Source organism: Lampetra planeri, chromosome 26 (assembly GCF_965212315.1).
Source record: "Lampetra planeri chromosome 26, kcLamPlan1.2.h2, whole genome shotgun sequence".
NCBI classification, from domain to species: Eukaryota; Metazoa; Chordata; class Hyperoartia; order Petromyzontiformes; family Petromyzontidae; genus Lampetra; species Lampetra planeri.
In genome coordinates this window covers 11,463,640-11,484,516 of record NC_136132.1, presented here as the reverse complement: position 1 = coordinate 11,484,516, position 20,877 = coordinate 11,463,640, and the positions used below count along the sequence as shown (strand labels likewise).

At 54.2% G+C, this 20,877-nt stretch overlaps 1 long non-coding RNA gene across 1 annotated transcript in view; it reads left to right on the top strand.

The window, feature by feature from the left end:
• Nucleotides 1–290: 290 nt before the first annotated feature.
• The window catches only part of LOC144727751 (uncharacterized), a 34,971-nt gene continuing 14,384 nt past the window's right edge, over nt 291–20,877 (top strand). Inside the window, exon 1 of the long non-coding RNA XR_013587440.1 lies at nt 291–393. This is a non-coding gene — a long non-coding RNA (uncharacterized LOC144727751). The remainder of the gene's footprint in view (nt 394–20,877) is intronic.

The following is a 20,877-nucleotide window of genomic DNA, read 5'->3' as shown; positions in this document are numbered from 1 at the left end:
ATCCTCTGCCTTATCTCTCTTCTCTCCCCTCCTGTTTCCATTCCCCCATCTCGCTCCACCATCTCATCTCTAACTCTCTCGCTACCTCTCATCCTCCCTTCTCCACTCTCCTCTGTCATCTTCTTTTCCATCTCCTCTCAACGAATCCCCACTCTCTCCCCTCCCCGTTATCACCCTCCCCACTCCCCCCTCGCTCCACTCTCTCCACAGGCTCCTCCTCTCAACCCCGTCTCACCACAATGCCCGCGTCCTCCCCCTTGCCCCCCCCCTGCCCGCCCCCCTTTGTCCCCCCCCTCCCTCGCCATCAACTCCCTTCTCTGCTCCCCCTCGTCTGCTCCTCTTCTCCCCACACCAGCTCGGCTCCTGCTCTTCGCATCCACCGCCCGTCACCAGGTGAGTGTCCTCATCACGGGCCCAAGTTGAATGACACGCAGGGCGTTGTGCACATACTTTAACCGAGGTTGTTGGTGCAATTCCGAGAATGATAGGCCCGCAGCTTTACAATTACGTGCAAGTTAATAATAACAACATTGTTTTATAATGATGATGATGGTCATTATGGTCATCATCGTCATCATCGGCGGCTGTGGTCAATCCACTGCGGTATGAAGACCTCGCAGTGCCGGCGCAGGGCGTCGTTTAGCCTCTGCAAGGCTGCCACCGGCAAGCGTTGCGATCGAATTTGCCGTGCAGCCTTTGAAGTGCACACGCCACGTTCACACGCGGCGTGAACACACCGCGGGACGCGCGCGCGCGCGGACGCACGAGGCCGAGTGCCGCGCACGCCGCGTGTTGTTCTCGGGAGGGCTCGGGAGGAGCTGGAATGTGGCACGGAGTCGCCGATCTCTTTGGTCGTAACGAGAAACAATCTGCACCGTGTGGAATTCGGGCCTCAGATCTGGCTCACGTGGGGGGCGGGGGGGGGGACATGCAGACTCGGCCGAACGTCCCGCGTACCTAAGTAACAAGTCCCACGAACTCAAACACACACATGGCACCGGGGCACACGCTGTGTGGTCCGTCTTGTAGCATCGGCGCCACGGTGGCTAGGAGATGTTAACTACCTCGCCTGGTATGCAGAAGGTCGTGGGTTCGATCCCGACCCTGACGCCTGTTGTATTTTGGAGTCTGCGTGTCTCTCTCTCTCTCCGTGGTCGCGTGGATTTTCCTCCGGGTCCTTTGGTTTTATTCCCCCTCCACATTTAAAAACGCGCGTTGAGATGATTTGGCCGTTCTAAACATCCACGTGATAAGCCACTTCGTTGAGTTATCATCTCTGACCACGTTGCTTCTGAGCTATATCGCTCAGTAGACCTTACCTAATAAAATAAAACTAGTTTAGTTTTTTAAATAGAAATGTGGTAAAGCACGCAACGTTCCTCGTCATCGGTGGACCAAGTAATTCGCCTTCCCCGTGTAGTGTGACGCTGAAAGCTGTACAAAGTGGGCCTACGCATGAGCACAACGTTCAAGTGCCTGCCCAATAGACTATCGAACCTGTGCAGATCTGCGTTCATGGTTTGAGCCGGTGGTGGGAATTCCACATTCCTATGACCAAGCCCTGTCACGGCATAGGAACAACTACCGTCGACATGCCGGAAGTTGATGCACCGACAGAGACACGCAGACACTTATCACTGAACCAGCCACCTGCATTCAGCCATGATTAATCCACTGCTGGATGAAGGCCTCTGCAAGCCGTTTCAGTCGTGGGGGCTGTTTGACCATACTTCACCACGCTGGTCAACGCTGGTGGGGTTAGCGTAGTGGGTGGCGGGTGCAGGCATGGTTCAGCTATATCATCACCACTGATGTTATCCGTGTTCGTAGCGCAGTGCGCTAACCACTGCGCCACCGCTCACCACGAACTCACGTGGCACCACCGTAGTAGGGTAACGCATCTTCCGCTTTTACGAACACGACATGACGATTATCGCGACATCGCTGTCCCATAACTTTAAATTGTAGTGAACAAATGTTATTGTATCGGTATTTTTGATTTGCTGCACTATCACGATGAATAGAAATGCAGTTTAAAAGTCATTTAACCGCAGTTCGCTGAAATATGATCCTGTTTAACCCGCTGTAACTTTGTAACGCGTTTTAATATATTGACGCACGTGCGGTCAGTCACACACGCCCGAGATCATGAAATCATTAGGGGTCGTCCCACGATCATGATGAGATCAGCTAAAACTAAACATTATTATTTTTTAGCCAGGTAAAGCCCACTGAGCCATATAGCTATGTTTCAGAAGCGACCTGGCCGCAAATGATAGCTGAACGAAGCGACTTCTCGTCATCACCTGCACATGTATTGCAGAAATCAAATACTCTTAAACGCGTGACGTTGATTCCAAATGTGGAGGGGAAAACCGGAGGACCCAGAGAGACAAATCTACGCGACTACGGTGAGAGCGACACGCAAGCTCCGAATATACAGCAGAGGCGTCAGGGTCGGTCTCGAACCCACGACCTCCTGTAGACCAGGCGAGGTCGTTAACAGCTCGCCTCCGAGACGTCCCAGCTGATGGTGGCAGCCCTGCTTTGCGTGCCGCCGGCTCGGGACGATAAGTTGCTGAGCCGTTCGGCGGCAGCGGTGGTGGTGGCGGTGGCGGTGGTGGTGGTGGCTACGGTGCACGTGGTCTGTAGTTCAACAGCGAGGGTTGGTGGATCACGCACAGATGTTGCGAGACTCATTTCGCGTGGGTTGGTCGCCAGGGGAAAAACGATGCAGCAAAACAAACTGTGGGCTCCCATCTATTTCCACCTGTATGGGATAGAGTGTTGCCCCCTCGCACGCACGCGTGGGTTTTCTGCGAGTTCTCCGGTTTCCTCCCACGTGCATAAATAACTCATTAACATCTTAATGTATAGAGGACGGCAGAACTTGGACAATTGTTGGTAGCGCCGGCTCCTTGCCGCAGGGCTGCTGCTGCCTTCCCGCTTGTCCGTGGCTCTTCGTCCTGGCGCCTCCGAGTCGTCCCCTCCCTCTCTCTCTCTGAGTCGTCCCTCTCCTCTCTCTCTGAGTCGTCCCCTCCCTCTCTCTGAGTTGTCCCCTCTCTCTGAGTCGTCCCCTCCCTCTCTCTCTGAGTCGTCCCCTCCCTCTCTCTCTGAGTCGTCCCCTCTCCCTCTCTCTGAGTCGTCCCCTCTCTCTCTCTCTCTCTGAGTCGTCCCCTCCCTCTCTCTGAATCGTCCCCTCTCTCTCTGAATCGTCCCCTCTCTCTCTGAGTCGTCCCCTCTCTCTCTGAATCGTCCCCTCTCTCTCTGAGTCGTCCCCTCTCTCTCTGAGTCGTCCCCTCTCTCTCTGAGTCGTCCCCTCTCTCTCTGAGTCGTCCCCTCTCTCTCTGAATCGTCCCCTCTCTCTCTGAGTCGTCCCCTCTCCCTCTCTCTGAGTCGTCCCCTCTCTCTCTGAGTCGTCCCCTCTCTCTCTGAATCGTCCCCTCCCTCTCTCTCTGAGTCGTCCCCTCTCTCTCTCTGAGTCGTCCCCTCTCTCTCTGAATCGCCCCCCCTCTCTCTGAGTCGTCCCCTCTCTCTGAGTCGTCCCCTCTCTCTCTGAATCGTCCCCTCTCTGTCTGAGTCGTCCCCTCTCTCTCTGAGTCGTCCCCTCTCTCTCTCTGAGTCGTCCCCTATCTCTGAATCGTCCCCTCTCTCTCTGAATCGTCCCCTCTCTCTCTGAGTCGTCCCCTCTCTCTCTGAGTCGTCCCCTCTCTCTCTGAATCGTCCCCTCTCTCTCTGAGTCGTCCCCTTTCTCTCTGAGTCGTCCCCTTTCTCTCTGAGTCGTCCCCTCTCTCTCTGAGTCGTCCCCTCTCTCTCTGAGTCGTCCCCGCTCTCTTTGAATCGTCCCCTCCTTCTCTGAGTCGTCTTCTCTCTCTGAGTCGTCCCTCCCCCCTCTCTCTCTGAGTCGTCCCCTCCCTCTCTCTGAGTCGTCCTCTCTCTCTGAGTCGTCCCCTCCCTCTCTCTCTGAGTCGTCCCTTCTCTCTCTGAGTCGTCCCCTCTCTCTCTAAGTCGTCCCCTCTGTCTCTCTCTGAGTCGTCCCCTCCCTCTCTCTGAGTCGTCCCCTCCCTCTCTCTGAGTCGTCCTCTCTCTCTGAATCGTCCCCTCTCTCTCTGAATCGTCCCCTCTCTCTCTGAGTCGTCCCCTCTCTCTCCGAGTCGTCCCCTCTCTCTGAGTCGTCCCCTCTCTCTCTGAATCGTCCCCTCTCTCTGAGTCGTCCCCTCTCTCTCTGAGTCGTCCCCTCTCTCTCTGAGTCGTCCCCTCTCTCTCTAAATCGTCCCCTCTCTGAGTCGTCCCCTCTCTCTCTGAGTCGTCCCCTCTCTCTCTGAATCGTCCCCTCTCTCTCTGAGTCGTCCCCTCTCTCTCTGAGTCGTCCCCTCTCTCTGAGTCGTCCCCTCCCTCTCTCTGAATCGTCCCCCCCTCTCTCTGAGTCGTCCCCTCACTCTCTCTGAGTCGTCCCCTCCTCTTTCTTTGAGTCGTCCCCTCTCTCTCTCTCTGAGTCGTCCCCTCTCTATGAGTCGTCCTCTCCCTCTCTCTGAGTCGGCCCCTCCCTCTCTCTCTGAGTCGTCCCTCCCTCTTTCTCTGAGTCGGCCCCTCCCTTTCTCTCTGAATCGTCCCCCCCTCTCTCTATGAGTCGTCCTCTCCCTCTCTCTGAGTCGGCCCCTCCCTCTCTCTCTGAGTCGTCTCCTCTCTCTCTGAGTCGTCCCCTCTCTCTCTGAGTCGTCCGCTCTCTCTCTGAGTCGTCCCCTCTCTCTCTGAGTCGTCCCCTCTCTCTCTGAATCGTCCCCTCTCTCTCTGAGTCGTCCCCTCTCTCTCTGAGTCGTCCCCTCTCTCTCTGAGTCGTCCCCTCTCTCTCTGAGTCGTCCCCTCTCTCTCTGAGTCGTCCCCTCTCTCTCTGAATCGTCCCCTCCCTCTCTGAGTCGTCTTCTCTCTCTGAGTCGTCCCTCCCCCCTCTCTCTCTGAGTCGTCCCCTCCCTCTCTCTGAGTCGTCCTCTCTCTCTGAGTCGTCCCCTCCCTCTCTCTCTGAGTCGTCCCCTCTCTCTCTGAGTCGTCCTCTCCCTCTCTCTCTGAATCGTCCCCTCTCTCTCTGAATCGTCCCCTCTCTCTCTGAGTCGTCCCCTCTCTCTCTGAGTCGTCCCCTCTCTCTTTCTCTGAGTCATCCCCTCCCTCTCTCTGAGTCGTCCTCTCTCTCTGAGTCGTCCCCTCCCTCTCTCTGAGTCGTCCTCTCTCTCTGAATCGTCCCCTCTCTCTCTGAATCGTCCCCTCTCTCTCTGAGTCGTCCCCTCTCTCTCGGAGTCGTCCCCTCTCTCTCTCTGAGTCGTCCCCACTCTCTCTGAATCGTCCCCTATCTCTCTGAGTCGTCCCCTCTCTCTCTGAGTCGTCCTCTCTCTCTCTGAGTCGTCCCCTCTCTCTCTGAATCGTCCTCTCCCTCTCTGAGTCGTCCTCTCTGAGTCGTCCCTCCCCTCTCTCTGAGTCGTCCCTTCCCTCTCTCTGAGTCGTCCTCTCTCTCTGAGTCGTCCCCTCCCTCTCTCTGAGTCGTCCCCTCTCTCTCTCTCTGAGTCGGCCCCTCCCTCTCTCTCTGAGTCGGCCCCTCCCTCTCTCTCTGAGTCGTCCCCTCTCTATGAGTCGTCCTCTCCCTCTCTCTGAGTCGGCCCCTCCCTCTCTCTCTGAGTCGTCCCTCCCTCTTTCTCTGAGTCGGCCCCTCCCTTTCTCTCTGAATCGTCCCCCCCTCTCTCTCTCTCTGAGTCGTCCCCTCTCTCTCTGAGTCGTCCCCTCTCTCTCTGAGTCGTCCCCTCTCTCTCTGAGTCGTCCGCTCTCTCTCTGAGTCGTCCCCTCTCTCTCTGAGTTGTCCCCTCTCTCTCTGAATCGTCCCCTCTCTCTGAGTCGTCCCCTCTCTCTCTGAGTCGTCCCCTCTCTCTCTGAGTCGTCCCCCCTCTCTCTGAGTCGTTCCCTCTCTCTCTGAGTCGTCCCCTCTCTCTCTGAATCGTCCCCTCCCTCTCTGAGTCGTCTTCTCTCTCTGAGTCGTCCCTCCCCCCTCTCTCTCTGAGTCGTCCCCTCCCTCTCTCTGAGTCGTCCTCTCTCTCTGAGTCGTCCCCTCCCTCTCTCTCTGAGTCGTCCCCTCTCTCTCTGAGTCGTCCTCTCCCTCTCTCTCTGAATCGTCCCCTCTCTCTCTGAATCGTCCCCTCTCTCTCTGAGTCGTCCCCTCTCTCTCTGAGTCGTCCCCTCTCTCTCTCTCTGAGTCATCTCCTCCCTCTCTCTGAGTCGTCCTCTCTCTCTGAGTCGTCCCCTCCCTCTCTCTGAGTCGTCCTCTCTCTCTGAATCGTCCCCTCTCTCTCTGAATCGTCCCCTCTCTCTCTGAGTCGTCCCCTCTCTCTCTGAGTCGTCCCCTCTCTCTCTCTCTGAGTCGTCCCTACTCTCTCTGAATCGTCCCCTATCTCTCTGAGTCGTCCCCTCTCTCTCTGAGTCGTCCTCTCTCTCTCTGAGTCGTCCCCTCTCTCTCTGAATCGTCCTCTCTCTCTCTGAGTCGTCCTCTCTGAGTCGTCCCTCCCCTCTCTCTGAGTCGTCCCCTCCCTCTCTCTGAGTCGTCCTCTCTCTCTGAGTCGTCCCCTCCCTCTCTCTGAGTCGTCCCCTCTCTCTCTGAATCGTCCCCCCCCCCCTCTCTCTCTCTCTGAGTCGTCCCCTCCCTCTCTCTGAGTCGTCCCCTCCTCTCTCTTTGAGTCGTCCCCTCTCTCTCTCTCTGAGTCGTCCTCTCCCTCTCTCTGAGTCGGCCCCTCCCTCTCTCTCTGAGTTGGCCCCTCCCTCTCTCTCTCTGAATTGTCCCCGCCCCCTCTCTCTCTCTCTCTGAGTCGTCCCCTCTCTATGAGTCGTCCTCTCCCTCTCTCTGAGTCGGCCCCTCCCTCTCTCTCTGAGTCGTCCCTCCCTCTTTCTCGGAGTCGGCCCCTCCCTTTCTCTCTGAATCGTCTCCCCCCCCTCTCTCTCTGAGTCGTCCCCTCTCTCTCTCTGAGTCGTCCCCTCTCTCTCTGAGTCGTCCCCTCCCCCTCTTTCTCTGAGTCGTCCCCTCCCCCTCTCTCTTTGAGTCGTCCCCTCTCTCTCTGAGTCGTCCCCTCTCTCTCTGAGTCGTCCCCTCCCCCTCTCTATCTGAGTCGTCCCCTCTCTCTCTGAGTCGTCCCCTCGTGTTACAAGGTTCGCCCCACAGTGGCTACGCTTATATTATTGAACTATTTTGCGTGTCCTGAGAACTCTTTTCTATAATTCATTTTTCTGGTTTTTCATTCCGGCACCCTCTGATGACTTCACGGCTGCACAGAAGGTTCCAATCCTCACCAATCCCTTCTCTTCACGCGCTTTTAATTTTTTCGCGAGTCGTTTCTACAGCCGAGTGTCTTTGTAGCTGTGTTGTTTTTATCGCGACTTGTGTCAAGTGGCCATGAGCCTTGTGGTATTAAAGTCCCCTCTATAAGTAACATTGTAATTATCTAAATATAGTAGCCTCCAATTACCTCCAAAAAAAATTGACAAAGCAAGTGATGTCATGAGTACAGAGCAATTCAATGTAGAACTCTTATGAACTTTACATATTGTGATCTCAACAACAACAACAATAATTATAACATATTTCCAGGAAATAAAATTCATGTTTTTTTCAAATCATAGAATTAGCGCTCCTTAATAATCATACAAATATACATTTAGCCACATAATTCAATACGACGAACGATCCACGATTGCCGCACGGTGTGTACCGTGAGCGTCTCCGTGTCCACGATCGCGCGGACGGTCGCGGAGTCGCGAGCACCCGCTGAGCGCGGGGTGCTTCGGTAGGGAGCGGTGGCGCAGCGGTTAGCGCACTGCGCTACCAACCCGGCGAGCCGAGTTCGATTCCCGCTCACGACCGATGGCAGACGTATGTACGTTGAACTTCTTTCGCACCGTACGTAGCCAACCGTGCTAATCGCAGGATGGGTGAGTGTGTGGGTGAGTGAGTAGGTGAGTGACCATGTGAGTCGATATATGTGGACGTTGAACTTATTTCGCACCGTTTAACGGTGGCGAATATATTTTAATCCCCAGAACGGGCCTCGCCTTGGTCGATTCAGTCTTAAATGAGTACCTGGCACGGTGTGTAAACATCATCAGCATTGGGAGAGACAAAGACGGCCGGGCTTGGAGGTGGACACACCAGCATCCGTCGTGTGCTGTTCCGGCCTTCGTAGGTGCAACTCGCGAACAGCAACGTGCCCCAACAGTCTGTTCGAGGCGACACGGGGCGACCGTGCTTTGTAATAAAAGTGTAAATAGTGTCATACTCATTGGTTCTTTCAGTAAAGTCACGTAGGTATAAAATAAAATAAATCACGACGTTTCGGGCGCAGCAGCAGATCATGCTTTCCCCACATGATGGACGCTGCTTGTGTTGCGCCCGAAACGTCGTGATTTATTTTATTTTATACCATCGTGACTTTAGCGAAAGAACCAAAGAGTAGGGATTCCTGCAGTCACGAAAGCTTCAAATAAAAATAGTTTAATGTTCGCGAATCTGAGTTCGGAACAGCCGTTGCAATACGTTGCAAACAAATGTGTCTATTTGTTTGTGTTTCTCTCTTGCGATGGCACGTTGTAGGATGAACGTTGAAATGTCTAAGGTTCAAGGTCATTTATTAGGTGTAGCCCTGTGAGCCATGCGGCTCCTGAATCGGGTGCAACCGCAACAAACAAAAAAACATAAACAAAAAAACATCTTAAATTGAATATGTGACTGAGTGCAAACAGAAAATCGGGGTGAGCACTAAGGTCTGAGTTGGTCTGTAATAAGATAGGGCACCGATAAGGGGTTGGCAGGAATGGGTTCGCAATTAAGCCTCGAGAAGCGATTTATGTTTATTTTGTAATTTCTTTTTCTGGCGAATGTAGCGGCCTCTAGTGGCTGCAGCAAGGGGAGGGGGGGACCGCGTGAAATCGCGACCCGTAAACACCGCGACTCTCCTCCACATTCGCCAATCATAACCAATGCGGCCTTAAAATAAAATATTTTACATCGGCAACGTTTCGGGCCAAGTCCCTCTTCCTCTTCACTTAAATGATTGATATGCCATGAAGAAGGGCCGTTCGCCCGAAACGTCGCCTATTGTACACGTTCCCTTTCAAGGCCACGACACACACGCGGTGTTCAGGGCGACCATGCTTCGTGTTTGTTGTTTGCCGCTTGCTTCTCCTTGGGCACCAACGCAGCAGCTGCAGCGGCGGTATCAGCGGCGGCGTCGTCACCGCAGACCTCGACCCTTGAATGGTGAACGGCGAAATGTTGCACTCGCGATTCGGGTGGGTGTGTCGACATCTCGGCGAGGCAGATGCCCTCGTCGATTAATCGACGTCACGTGTCTCTCAACGACGCCGACACACGCGTCATAGGTAACGAGCAATAACAATTGGTTCATTTATTCCGGTAACAAAATTATTCATGCAAAGCACCCGTGTACATATTTGTGATATTTAAAAAAAAAAACTGATAACATGCGCGCCACAGCGTGGAAGTCAACGGCGGTTATCCAATGGGTAGACTCGGCCCCGCCATAGGAACATCGAATTTCCACCACTGACTCCATGACACTGATTCATCTGCACTCGTAACGCGTCTCTGTCGCCGCACATGAGTCGCTCGCTCTCGAGGAGAGAGAACAACTTAATTTGCCTCAAAGCTCTGCGATCCTCTGTATATTAAGATGTTTCGTCCAATTGACGAGTGTTAATGCTGCACGTGGGAGCACACCGGAACGCCCGCAGATAACCCACGCGTGCGAGGTGGGGGTTCGTCACCTCTACTTCATCCGATCGGTTAGCGAGGATTATTTTTCTCTTAAAGTCAGGGTGAATTACTCTGCACGAACTAAACTATGTTTTATTTTGCCAAGCAGGGCCTCCTGAGCTCTGTAGCTCTTTTTCAGAAGCGACCTGGCCACAAACGATAGCTCAACGAAGTGGCTTATCATCATCACGTGTAAATGTATAGCAGTCGTCAAATACTCTAAACGCGTGACCTTGATTCTAAATGTGGAGGGGAAAACCGGAGGACCCTGAGAAAAATCCACGCGACCACTGCGAGAGAGGCACGCAAACTGGATCGAGCCCACGACCTCATGTCGACCAGGCGAGGTAGTTAACATCTCGCCACCGTAGCACCCCACGCACACTGAGCGGAGCCCCAATTAAAATCCCCGATTAAAGCTCAAGGAATTGAATTGAATTTGCTGTCTTTGCAAACGAGCGTTATTTTAATGTTACACTTGGTATTGCTTATAATATAATAATTTGCATTCCAATGAAAATATTATGACTCTACACTGCATGGGGTTCCGCAGTGTGCTGTGTTCGGGCTTCGTACTGCCTGCTGTTTGGCGCGATATGTCCGACGTTTCGCACCAGGTGCTGGGAGCTCCTTCCTGGAAGTGCAGACGTCCCCAGCACGTGGGTGTCCCAAGTTTCGCGCCGCGTGCTGGAAGTTTGTCCACTCCCAGAAGAAGTTCCCAGAACGTGACGCGAAACGTCGGACATCGTGCCGAACGGCACCACGCATCAGACGGCTGTACCTTAATTATCTCCCGAATTATATAAACTAAATCCAAATTACAGTCTCATGATAACCACGAGTCTAAGATGAATACCCGCACAATACTACTAATAGTATAACCACTGTACTAATAGTATAACCACAGTAATTGTTACAATCATTTCCTAATGAGCACCACGTTAGAAAACATCACGAAAACCATCACTGCGAGATTAACCCCTCCCCAAGACCTCGACCGTCTTGTGATGTGAGTAACGATCTGACGATTTACACCTGAACACGGCGTGCTTTTGAATCGCTCCATCTCCGCTTTTGACGTCCTCTGTGGCGCGCGTCATCCCCCATCCACCCACCCTGGGCTGCCACTTCGCACCTCCGATTATCACGGTTGGCTACGTACGGTGCGAAAGAAGTTCAACATACACACACACATATATAGACTCACGTGGTCACTCACCTACTCACATAGTCACTCACCCACACACTCACCCATCCTGCGATTAGCACGGTTGGCTACGTACGGTGCGAAAGAAGTCCAGCGTACACACACACACACCACTCCGTAACCAGCCTCGACCCCACGGCCACCGCCCTTCGTCTCGCCGCCTCTCCTCCTGCTCACCCCAAACCCCGTGACTATGATGTCTCTAACCTGCGAGACTCTCTCGAACCCACGTGTTCCTCTCCCTGACTCGCAGTGAAAACCATGCTGATGCTCACTTACAAACTATAAACTCAACCAAAACTAGTTTTGGTTCATTTACCACGTGAGTCCCGCTTGAGCTGTATAGCTCTTCATCAGAAGCGGCCTCGCCGCAAATGATAGCTTAACGAAGTAGCTTATCATCACGCCGAAATGTATAGCGGTCAATGACTCTAAACGCACGGTGAGTCTTAATGTTGGGGGAAACACCGGAGGATCGGAGACAAATCTACGCGACCGCGAGGGGAACATGCAAACTCCAAATATACAACAGGCGTAGGGGTCGGGGTGGAACCCACGACCTCCTGCATACCAGGCGAGGTCGTTAACATCACCACGATCCATTTGTAGATACCCCACGGATGTATCATAACCCTTTATTACTTGCTTCTCAACGGCTGAGTGGATGTTTGCGAGATGCGATGGTGCCGATATCTTTTCATGGGAGACTGGTTACGAAAACATGTATTTGCCTTGGCGTTTGTGGGAGACGTGGGGAGGTGTTTAATTAATTCGGGACACCAGAGTTAACATCTCGCCGTGGTGGCGAGATGTTAACTACCTCGCTTGGTCTACAAGAGGTCGTGGGTTCGATCTTGACTCTGACGCCTGCTGCTGCATATTTGAAGTTTGCATGTATATGTGCCCGTGTTCGCGTGGATTAATCCGGGTCGTCCGGGTTTTTCCTCCACATTAAGAATCAACATCACGCGTTTAGTGTATTTGGCTGATATACATTTCCATGTGATAAGCCACTTCATTGAGCTATCATTTGTGGTGGCCAGGTTGCTTCTGAAAAATATCGATCCCTCGGTAGAATTGACCACACCATTCCAAATGTAACAGCACCCTCGTGTTACCTTGAGACGTAGTCTTGAGACTCCGTGCGGTTAGTCCGTGACATTTCATGTTGATGACATTTCACAGCGTGCTCGAATTGTACAAACTCTGCTCAAGACAACGATCCCCCGTATAGACTTAACATACGTTTGGGGCAAGTGCTGTTAGCGAGCACCTATGAAAGCCGGTATGGCACACGAGTGGGTGGGTGGCCAGCACCACGCCCGGCCGCCTTTGTCTCCCGAGTGGCGATGTTTACACACCGTACTAATTTGAGGCTGAGTCAACCTAGGGGAGGCCCAAGACTGGTTCAGAAAATCGTTACTGGTGTTGACCGTGAGCGGGAATTGAACTCGGATTACTGGGTTCGTAGCGCAGCGCGCTAACCACTACACCACCGCTCCACGCACAAACTCTGCTCGGACAACAACAACAACCGCCATTCGCCACTAAGTGGCGGTGACGTCACCACGACGCTTGTGCCAGGCTATGTGCACCTTGAGGCCACGTGAAATGTCGAACGCCCGCTGGCAGGTCACGGGGCAGACCCAGGTGCCACGGGTGGACTGACTGAGATGACTGAGATGAGTGGCTGATGCACCACCTGTGCCCCCTACTGTGCTAACTTGCTGTGCTTTAGCCACCCGGCGCTCTGCTCGTTGTTGTGAGCGTTGCTCCTCCGCCCTCCGTTGTTGTTGGAGGGCGACTGCCTCCAACTGCTCAGTAGCATCCTTCACGAGCCTCCTCCACAGAGGCCGATCTTGACACCGCTGGTACCAGTCATCGGCAAGTCCACTCAGCTCCACGTCATCCTGTACCACATCACTCCATCTCTTCTCTAGCCCGTGCCGCGCCCGTTTAGCCCCCTCGATCCGGCCGAACAAAAGCTGTTTAGGCATGCGGTGGCTGGGCATGCGGGCTACATGACCCAGCCAACGCAGCCTTGCCTGCCGGAGGAGCTCACCGATGGGACTTTGCCCAGATCTTTGAAGGATTCGTGAGCTCCTCACACAATCCAGCCTGGTTAAACCCAGGATGGATCGTAGGCAGGCCAGCCTAAATGTTTCCAACCGGCGAAACACTGACACACACACTGACACACACACACCGTGTGGGTGTTAGGCGAAGCCTCGTAGCCTGGGACGTGTTGGACACACGGCAGCGTTTGGTTAAGTGGGCCACACCCTGCTGGTGAATCTCAGAGAAGTTGAGACTCGGTGAGACTTTCGCCGCATAAACAACAAAATTAGAGCGTGTCCCTTATCAACAGCAGGTGAGTGCCACTTTGTGTGGACGACCAACAGTGGTCGTCCCATGGATAGACGGCGCCCCGCCGCCCCCACTACCATAGGAACGTGGAATTTCCACCACGGCTCCTGCGGGGCTGGACACAGTAGCTGATGGCCAACGCCGTGGATGTCCCTGTGAGCGGGACCTCACCCGACTCGCCGGCCCGCATGGGTCTTCATCGAACCGGGTGAGCGCTCGCACCCCCCAAATCGGGACGCCCCACATGTCTCGGCTGCCGACGTGGGGTCACGGGGCACGGCGGTGCCAATGCGCCTCGTGGTTTCATGCAGCCAGACTCCAATCCCACAGAGAGCTGAACTCAAAAGACAAAGAATCCCCGTGTAGCCTTAACAGACTGCTGGGGCAAGTGCTGTTAGCGAGCGCCTATGGAGGCCGGCACGGCACACGTAGGGGGTGGGTGGCCAACACCAAACGCGGCCGCCTTTGTCTCCCCACTGGCGATATTTACGCATCGCACCAGCTACTCATTTAAGGCAGAGTCGACCAGTGGGAGGCCCTGGACCGGTTCAGATAATCGTCACTGATGTTGTCCGTGAGCGAGAATCGAACTCGGGTCGCCGGGTTTGTCGCGCGGCGCGCTCACCACGACACTGCCGCTATGTACGTGTGGGAGCTGAACTCACACACACACGCTCGCACAATCCTAACCACACTCGCACACACACAGAACCCTACACTCTGTACACACCCCCACGTGTGCCAGTCGCATCGACTTCCACACAGAGACTACATTAACTACACAAGGTGGTGGTGGTGGTGGTGGAGGTGGGGTGGTTGGTGGTGGGGTGGATGGACGTGGTGGGGATTGGGGGGTGGGGGGACTTGGGCGGGGGGCGCGCAGGCGAGAGAGGGAAAGAGTCTTGGACTGAAAGGAGTTCCTTATGCAGCGGCATGACTCAAGCAATGGGAGTGTCTGTACCAAAGAAATTCTGCGTTTGTGTTCGCTCCGAGTTGTAACACAAACTGACCCCCACCCTTACACCTCCATCACCCCGGCACCCCCCCCCACAGACCACCAAAACCCAACCAAACACCGCCCTCGCCCACCCCCCTCTCTCTCCCGTCTCGCCTGCGTCACGCGAAATGAAAAGGGCCCTTGTTGGCGAGACACGAGGCAGCAATTACTGCAGCCGCGGCCTCGAGTCCATGAAGGCGCGCACATTCACTGACACCGAGAGGCGTACGCGGACACACACACACACGTGCACACACACGCGTGCACACACACACACACGTGCACACACACACACACGTGCACACACACACACACGTGCACACACACACACACGTGCACACACGTGCACACACGTGCACACACACACGTGCACACACACACGTGCGCACACACACACACGTGCAAACACACGTGCACACACACACGCGTGCACACACACACGCGTGCACGTGTACAAATAATCGTCACTGGTGTTGGCCGTGAGCGGGAATCGAACCCGGGTGGCCAGGTTTGTAGCGCAGCGCGCTAACCGCTACACTACTGCACACACATTCAGTGGCGCACACAACACCAGACACACAGACATACAAGAGACAAAGGCACCCACACCTCCCGCGTAGCCTTAGCAGTCTGTTGGGGCAAGTGCTGTTAGCGAGTCGCGCCTGTGAAGGCCGGCACGGCACACGAGGAGGTGGGTGTTCAGCACCGCGCCCGACACAGACATACGCACACAAAGACAAAGACCCCCTGTAGCCTTAACAGACTGTTGGGGCAAGTGCTGTAAACGCAGACACAAACACACGCAGACCTGCGCACGCACAGATCAACAGACACGCAAACAAACACAAAAAACGCAACACAAGTATACAGGGCCGGATTACAGGTCCTGTGAGGCCCCCCAGTAATATTTTCAAAAGGAAAACAAAGTTAAAGAAAAATAAAATTGTATTTTTACGAGGCTAACAACAAATAAAATTCAGCATTCACAAATAAAATAACTTTTCACTTCATCTTTGGGCTGCAGCCCCTAAAGCTCGTGCCTTAATCCTGCCCTGCACGTATACCTAAACACACACACACACACTCACAATGACATGAACACACACACACACAAACTCACAATGACATGAACACACACACACACTCACAATGACATGAACACACACACACACTCACAATGACATGAACACACACGCACACACAAACTCACAATGACATGAACACACACGCACACTCACAATGACATGAACACACACGCACACTCACAATGACATGAACACACACACACACACTCACAATGACATGAACACACACACACACAAACTCACAATGACATGAACACACACACACACTCACAATGACATGAACACACACACACACACAAACTCACAATGACATGAACACACACACACACTCACAATGACATGAACACACACACACACTCACAATGACATGAACACACACGCACACTCACAATGACATGAACACACACGCACACTCACAATGACATGAACACACACACACACACTCACAATGACATGAACACACACACACACAAACTCACAATGACATGAACACACACGCACACTCACAATGACATGAACACACACGCACACTCACAATGACATGAACACACACACACACTCACAATGACATGAACACACACGCACACTCACAATGAGATGAACACACACGCACACTCACAATGACATGAACACACACGCACACTCACAATGACATGAACACACACGCACACACGCACACACGCACACACGCACACACGCACATGGCCATAGAAATGCACATGAGCACACAAGCACACAAACACACACAGACAAAGATCCCCCGTATAGCCTTCACATACTGAACACCTCGTAAGGCCGACACGGCACACGAGGGTGTGGGTGGCCAGCACTGCGCCCGGCAGCCTTTGTCTCCCCAGTGGCGATGTGAGGACACATCGCCACTGGTGCTCACATTTGAGGCTGGGGGGGGGGGGAGGCCCAGGATCGTGAGCGGGAATCGAACTCGGGTCGCTGGCTTTGTTAGCGCAGGGCGCTAACCGCTACATTACCGCTCCCCACACACACACACACACAAACACGCGCGCACGCTGATATACACAAACACGCACACGCACATACGCAAACATGTACAAACACACGCACACACACTCAAACACGCACTGATACACACACACAAGCGCACACACACGCGTAAATACGCAAACATGCACAAACACACGCACACACACACACTCAAACACACACTGAAACACACAAACACGTACTCACACACGGACATACGCAAATGCACACACTAACACGCACATACACAAACACGCATGCACACTAACGCGAACACACACAAACACACGCACACACACACGCACACACACACGCACACACACACAAACACACACACAAACACACGCACAGAAACACACGCACGCTCCGCGCGTCTCCCCCTAACAAATTAATACCAGATGCGGCTGGGACGCACAAGGCGCCTCTCTCCTCTCTCTCTCCCTCTTCACTCTCTCCCTCTCTGTTCCCTCTCTCCTCTCTCTCCTCCCTCTCTGTCTATATTTCTCTCCGTTCCCTCCCCCCTCTCTCTCTCGGCCCGTACGTGTGAGGCTGCCTGTGCCCGTTCTCTGAAGCGTCTGGGAAGGAACGAAGCCAGGAAGGAGCTCTCAGCTCAAGGGGGTGCCTGTGGGGGATTAACGTCATCATCATCATATTCTCGGAGTCATCATTAATAATCTGGGATCATCATCACGGTCACCATCATCCTCGGGTCGTCATCAATCACACTGAAGCACACAACAACAACCACACACACACACAAAGTGGCGGTGACGTCACCACGACGCTTGTGCCAGGCCATGTGCACCTTGAGGCCACGTGAAGTGTCGAACGCCCGCTGGCAGGAGGTCAGGGGGCAGACCCAGGTGCCACAGGTCGACTGACTGAGACGACCGAGATGACTGGCTGATGCAGCACCTGTGCCCCCTACTGTGCCAACTTGCTGTGCTTTAGCCACCCGGCGCTCCGCTCGTTGTGGTGAGCGTCGCTCCTCCGCCCTCCGTTGTTGTTGGAGGGCGACTGCCTCCAACTGCCCAGTTGCGTCCTTCACGAGCCTCCTCCACTGAGGCCGATCTTGACACCGCTGGTACCAGTCATCGGCAAATCCACTCAGCTCCACGTCCTCCTGTACCACATCACTCCATCTCTTCTCTAGCCCGTGCCGCGCCCGTTTAGCCCCCTCTATCCGGCCGAACAAAAGATGTTTAGGCATGCGGTGGCTGGGCATGCGGGCTACATGACCCAGCCAACGCAGCCTTGCCTGCCAGAGAAGCTCACCGATGGGACTTTGCCCAGATCTTTCAAGGATTTGTGAGCTCCTCACACAATCTAGCCTGGTTAAACCCAGGATGGATCGTAGGCAGGCCAGCCTAAATGTTTCCAACCGGCAAAGATGCTCCATTAGGATAGTCCACGTTTCGCAAGCGTAGAGAAGGGAGGGAATGACCGTGGCCGAAAAGACCTGAAGCTTAGTGCGGAGCGACAGACCAGGTAGCTTCCACACAGCGTTACGCAACCGATGAAAAGATAATGCCGCTCGACTGATTCGGAGTGAGACCTCTGCTGTTAAACCGGAGCTGGTCACACACACAACCACACACACACACAACCACACTCACACACAACCACACACACACACCCACACACACACACGTACACGCAACAGCAAGAGTCGCCACTCACCACTAAGTGCCGGTGCAGTCACCCTCGCGCGATTGTTGGCTCGGCGAGGTGCACTATGAGACGACATTAGTGAAGACATTAGTGAAGATTTGCTGGCAGGAGGTCAAGGGACAGACCCAGGTGTTATTCGATTCACTGAATGAGCTGACCAGCAGATGCAGCACCTATGCTGCCCACTGGTTCCAAGTTGATGCATGTACACAAAGACAAAGATCCCCTGTGTAGCCTTAACAAGACTGTTGGGGCAAGTGCTGTTAGCGAGCACCTACGAAGGCCGGCATAACACACTACGGGATGGGTGGACAGCACCACACCCCGCCGCCTTTGTCTCCCCAGTGGCGATGTTTACACACCAAACCAGGTATTCATTTGAGGCTGAGTCTACCAATGGGAGGCCCAGGACCGGTTCAGGTAATCGTCACCGGTGTTGGCCGTGAGCGGGAATCGAACTCGGGTTGCGCAGCACGCTAACCACCGCACGACCGCTCCCCCCCCCACACACACGCGCCCATATATCCACAGACATGCTCACAAACATAAGCACTACACATTACACACAGAAACGTTCACGTCAGCAAAACGTCCACAAAGCACACATACATGCGCGCACACGCACACAGACACACAGGAGACCGTTATTCGGGCGAGAACGCAGATCGCCTCTTAAAACGTGACCCACCCAGACGGAGTGGGTGCGAGTTGCGTTGAAACGACAAGAAGTGGAAAATTTTGTCGCCGAGCAAATCTGCGGCTCGCTGTTGCATCACTGCTTCCAATTATGAACAGGAGAGTCAGCTCCGCTTTCACGAAAGTAAAAAAGATATATAAATAAAAAACAGAAAATACATAAGTATATAATATGACACCCTCTCATGCGGTGTGTCATACGCGACGCATTCATTCCACGTTTGCACGATGAATGAAGAAAAGTAAAATCTTTCAATAATACAAATAATAATGTCATTTATTTATATCTGGAAGATCTCACTCGAGTATCGAGAGGCTCGACGAGAGCGGAGGGTGCCCGGCCACGCTGAGATGTCGAGCGGCGCGTGGAAGGAGTCCCGGCGAATGCTCCGTGCCACCCGTCACGTGGTAGATGGCGACGCTGCGCGCACACGGCGGGGTCGATCACCGACCCACTTGCTGTACTGCCATCGCGGAACACCGGCGGGGTTGAGGAGTTCACGGATCACTTTGCGTGATCCACTAAATGCCGCCCCCCCCCCTCCTCTCCCCGCATGTGATGTACATGAAGCAGTCCCCCATCCTTAACCTCCTTCCGTTCCTCTCTTAAAGCCTCACCTCTCCCCCATTGCCGATTTATCTTCCTCATCCCTCGCACCTCCACTCCTTCTCGTCCATCCACGACATTGCCGTGAGCCATCAGAGCCCCGTTCGCCAACCCTCGCAGCACTTGCCCTGCCAACTACATCATCCCATTGTGTCACACCGCTTTGATAGCTAGGCCAAGCGCCCTGAGCGAAGGCGCCCTCTCTCTATATATATAAATTAGATTGAGATTGTACGGGGCACGCGCGTGTGAGGGGGAGGGAGGGGGGGGGGGGCGCTATCGGAGGCACGGCCAACCACAAATAAAAACAACAACAACAACAACAACACAAACAAAAACTGCAAAAGTGCGCAAAGATTCCGAGAGAGAGAGACGCATGCTGGAAGTTCAGTGTGGCCACGCGCACTCTGAATCCCTCCCCTCTCCCCGCCCACTGTGAAAACAGACGCTGCTCCGTACAGCAGCGTCGAGGCGCTGTTGAAGCCTCTTCCTCCTCCTCCTCCTCTCCCTCTCGTCACCTCTCCTCACCCCCGTGCTCCAGTTTCCCGTTCCATAATTGTCATCTCATGCCCCGTGCTCTCTCTCTACTCTCTCGCTCTGCTCTCCATCTCTCGCTTGCCTCTACTACGCTTCCCCTGGTGGAGTGGTCACGAGTGGAGCAGTTGCGACTGTGTAAGTTACCGTCACTGAGAGGCAGCGAGAGAGAGAGGGGGGGAACGCGTGGGTTAGAGAACGAGCGCAGGTCACAGACGTCGTGTTGACCGCTTAGAGAGGTGGGTTCGGGTTGGGCCGGGTCTGTATGAACGTTGAACTTCTTTCGCACCGTGCGTAGCCAACCGATGGGTCGACGGTAGTGACGGGTGACGGAGCTGCAGCCCAAAGTGGGGAGTTACGATCGAGAGTACGTCCGCTTGCGGAGATGGAGCGATGGAATCACAAACTCCCCGCAGGGCTGCGAGGAGGTTGGTAGTGCAGCAAGTGGGACCGTGAATCCGCCTGTATGACGCTCCCATGAAGGGTGTTCTCCCCTCGTCTGCGCGGTGAAGTTTTTATTTATTTTAAAAAAGAGTAATTCGCCAAACATCTCGCTGTAGCAGGACCCTCTTGTACCATGCGCCTCGAGACTCAGTGGAGCCTTTCTCCTTGCTGATCTCAGTGGCTCCATCATTATTCATGCCAGTGGCTAATAACGGTGGTCAGACCCCCGGGCGCAATTAGGGCTGAGTGAGCGATTAATTTTCCCGCCGGCGATGTGATTGGTCGCTTGTGGATCCGCCACTGATCACGTGGGCCGCGAGGCGAGAGGGGTGACGGTCAGAGGCCCCTAGCGGCGTTTGCTCGTCAGTGGCTTCTGGTGGCAAACTTCGAAGCAGCGTGCCGCTGTGTGTCGGCGTGATGTGTCGTGCACAGTGCGGCATGTGTACGGGTGGAGGGGGGGGGGAGATA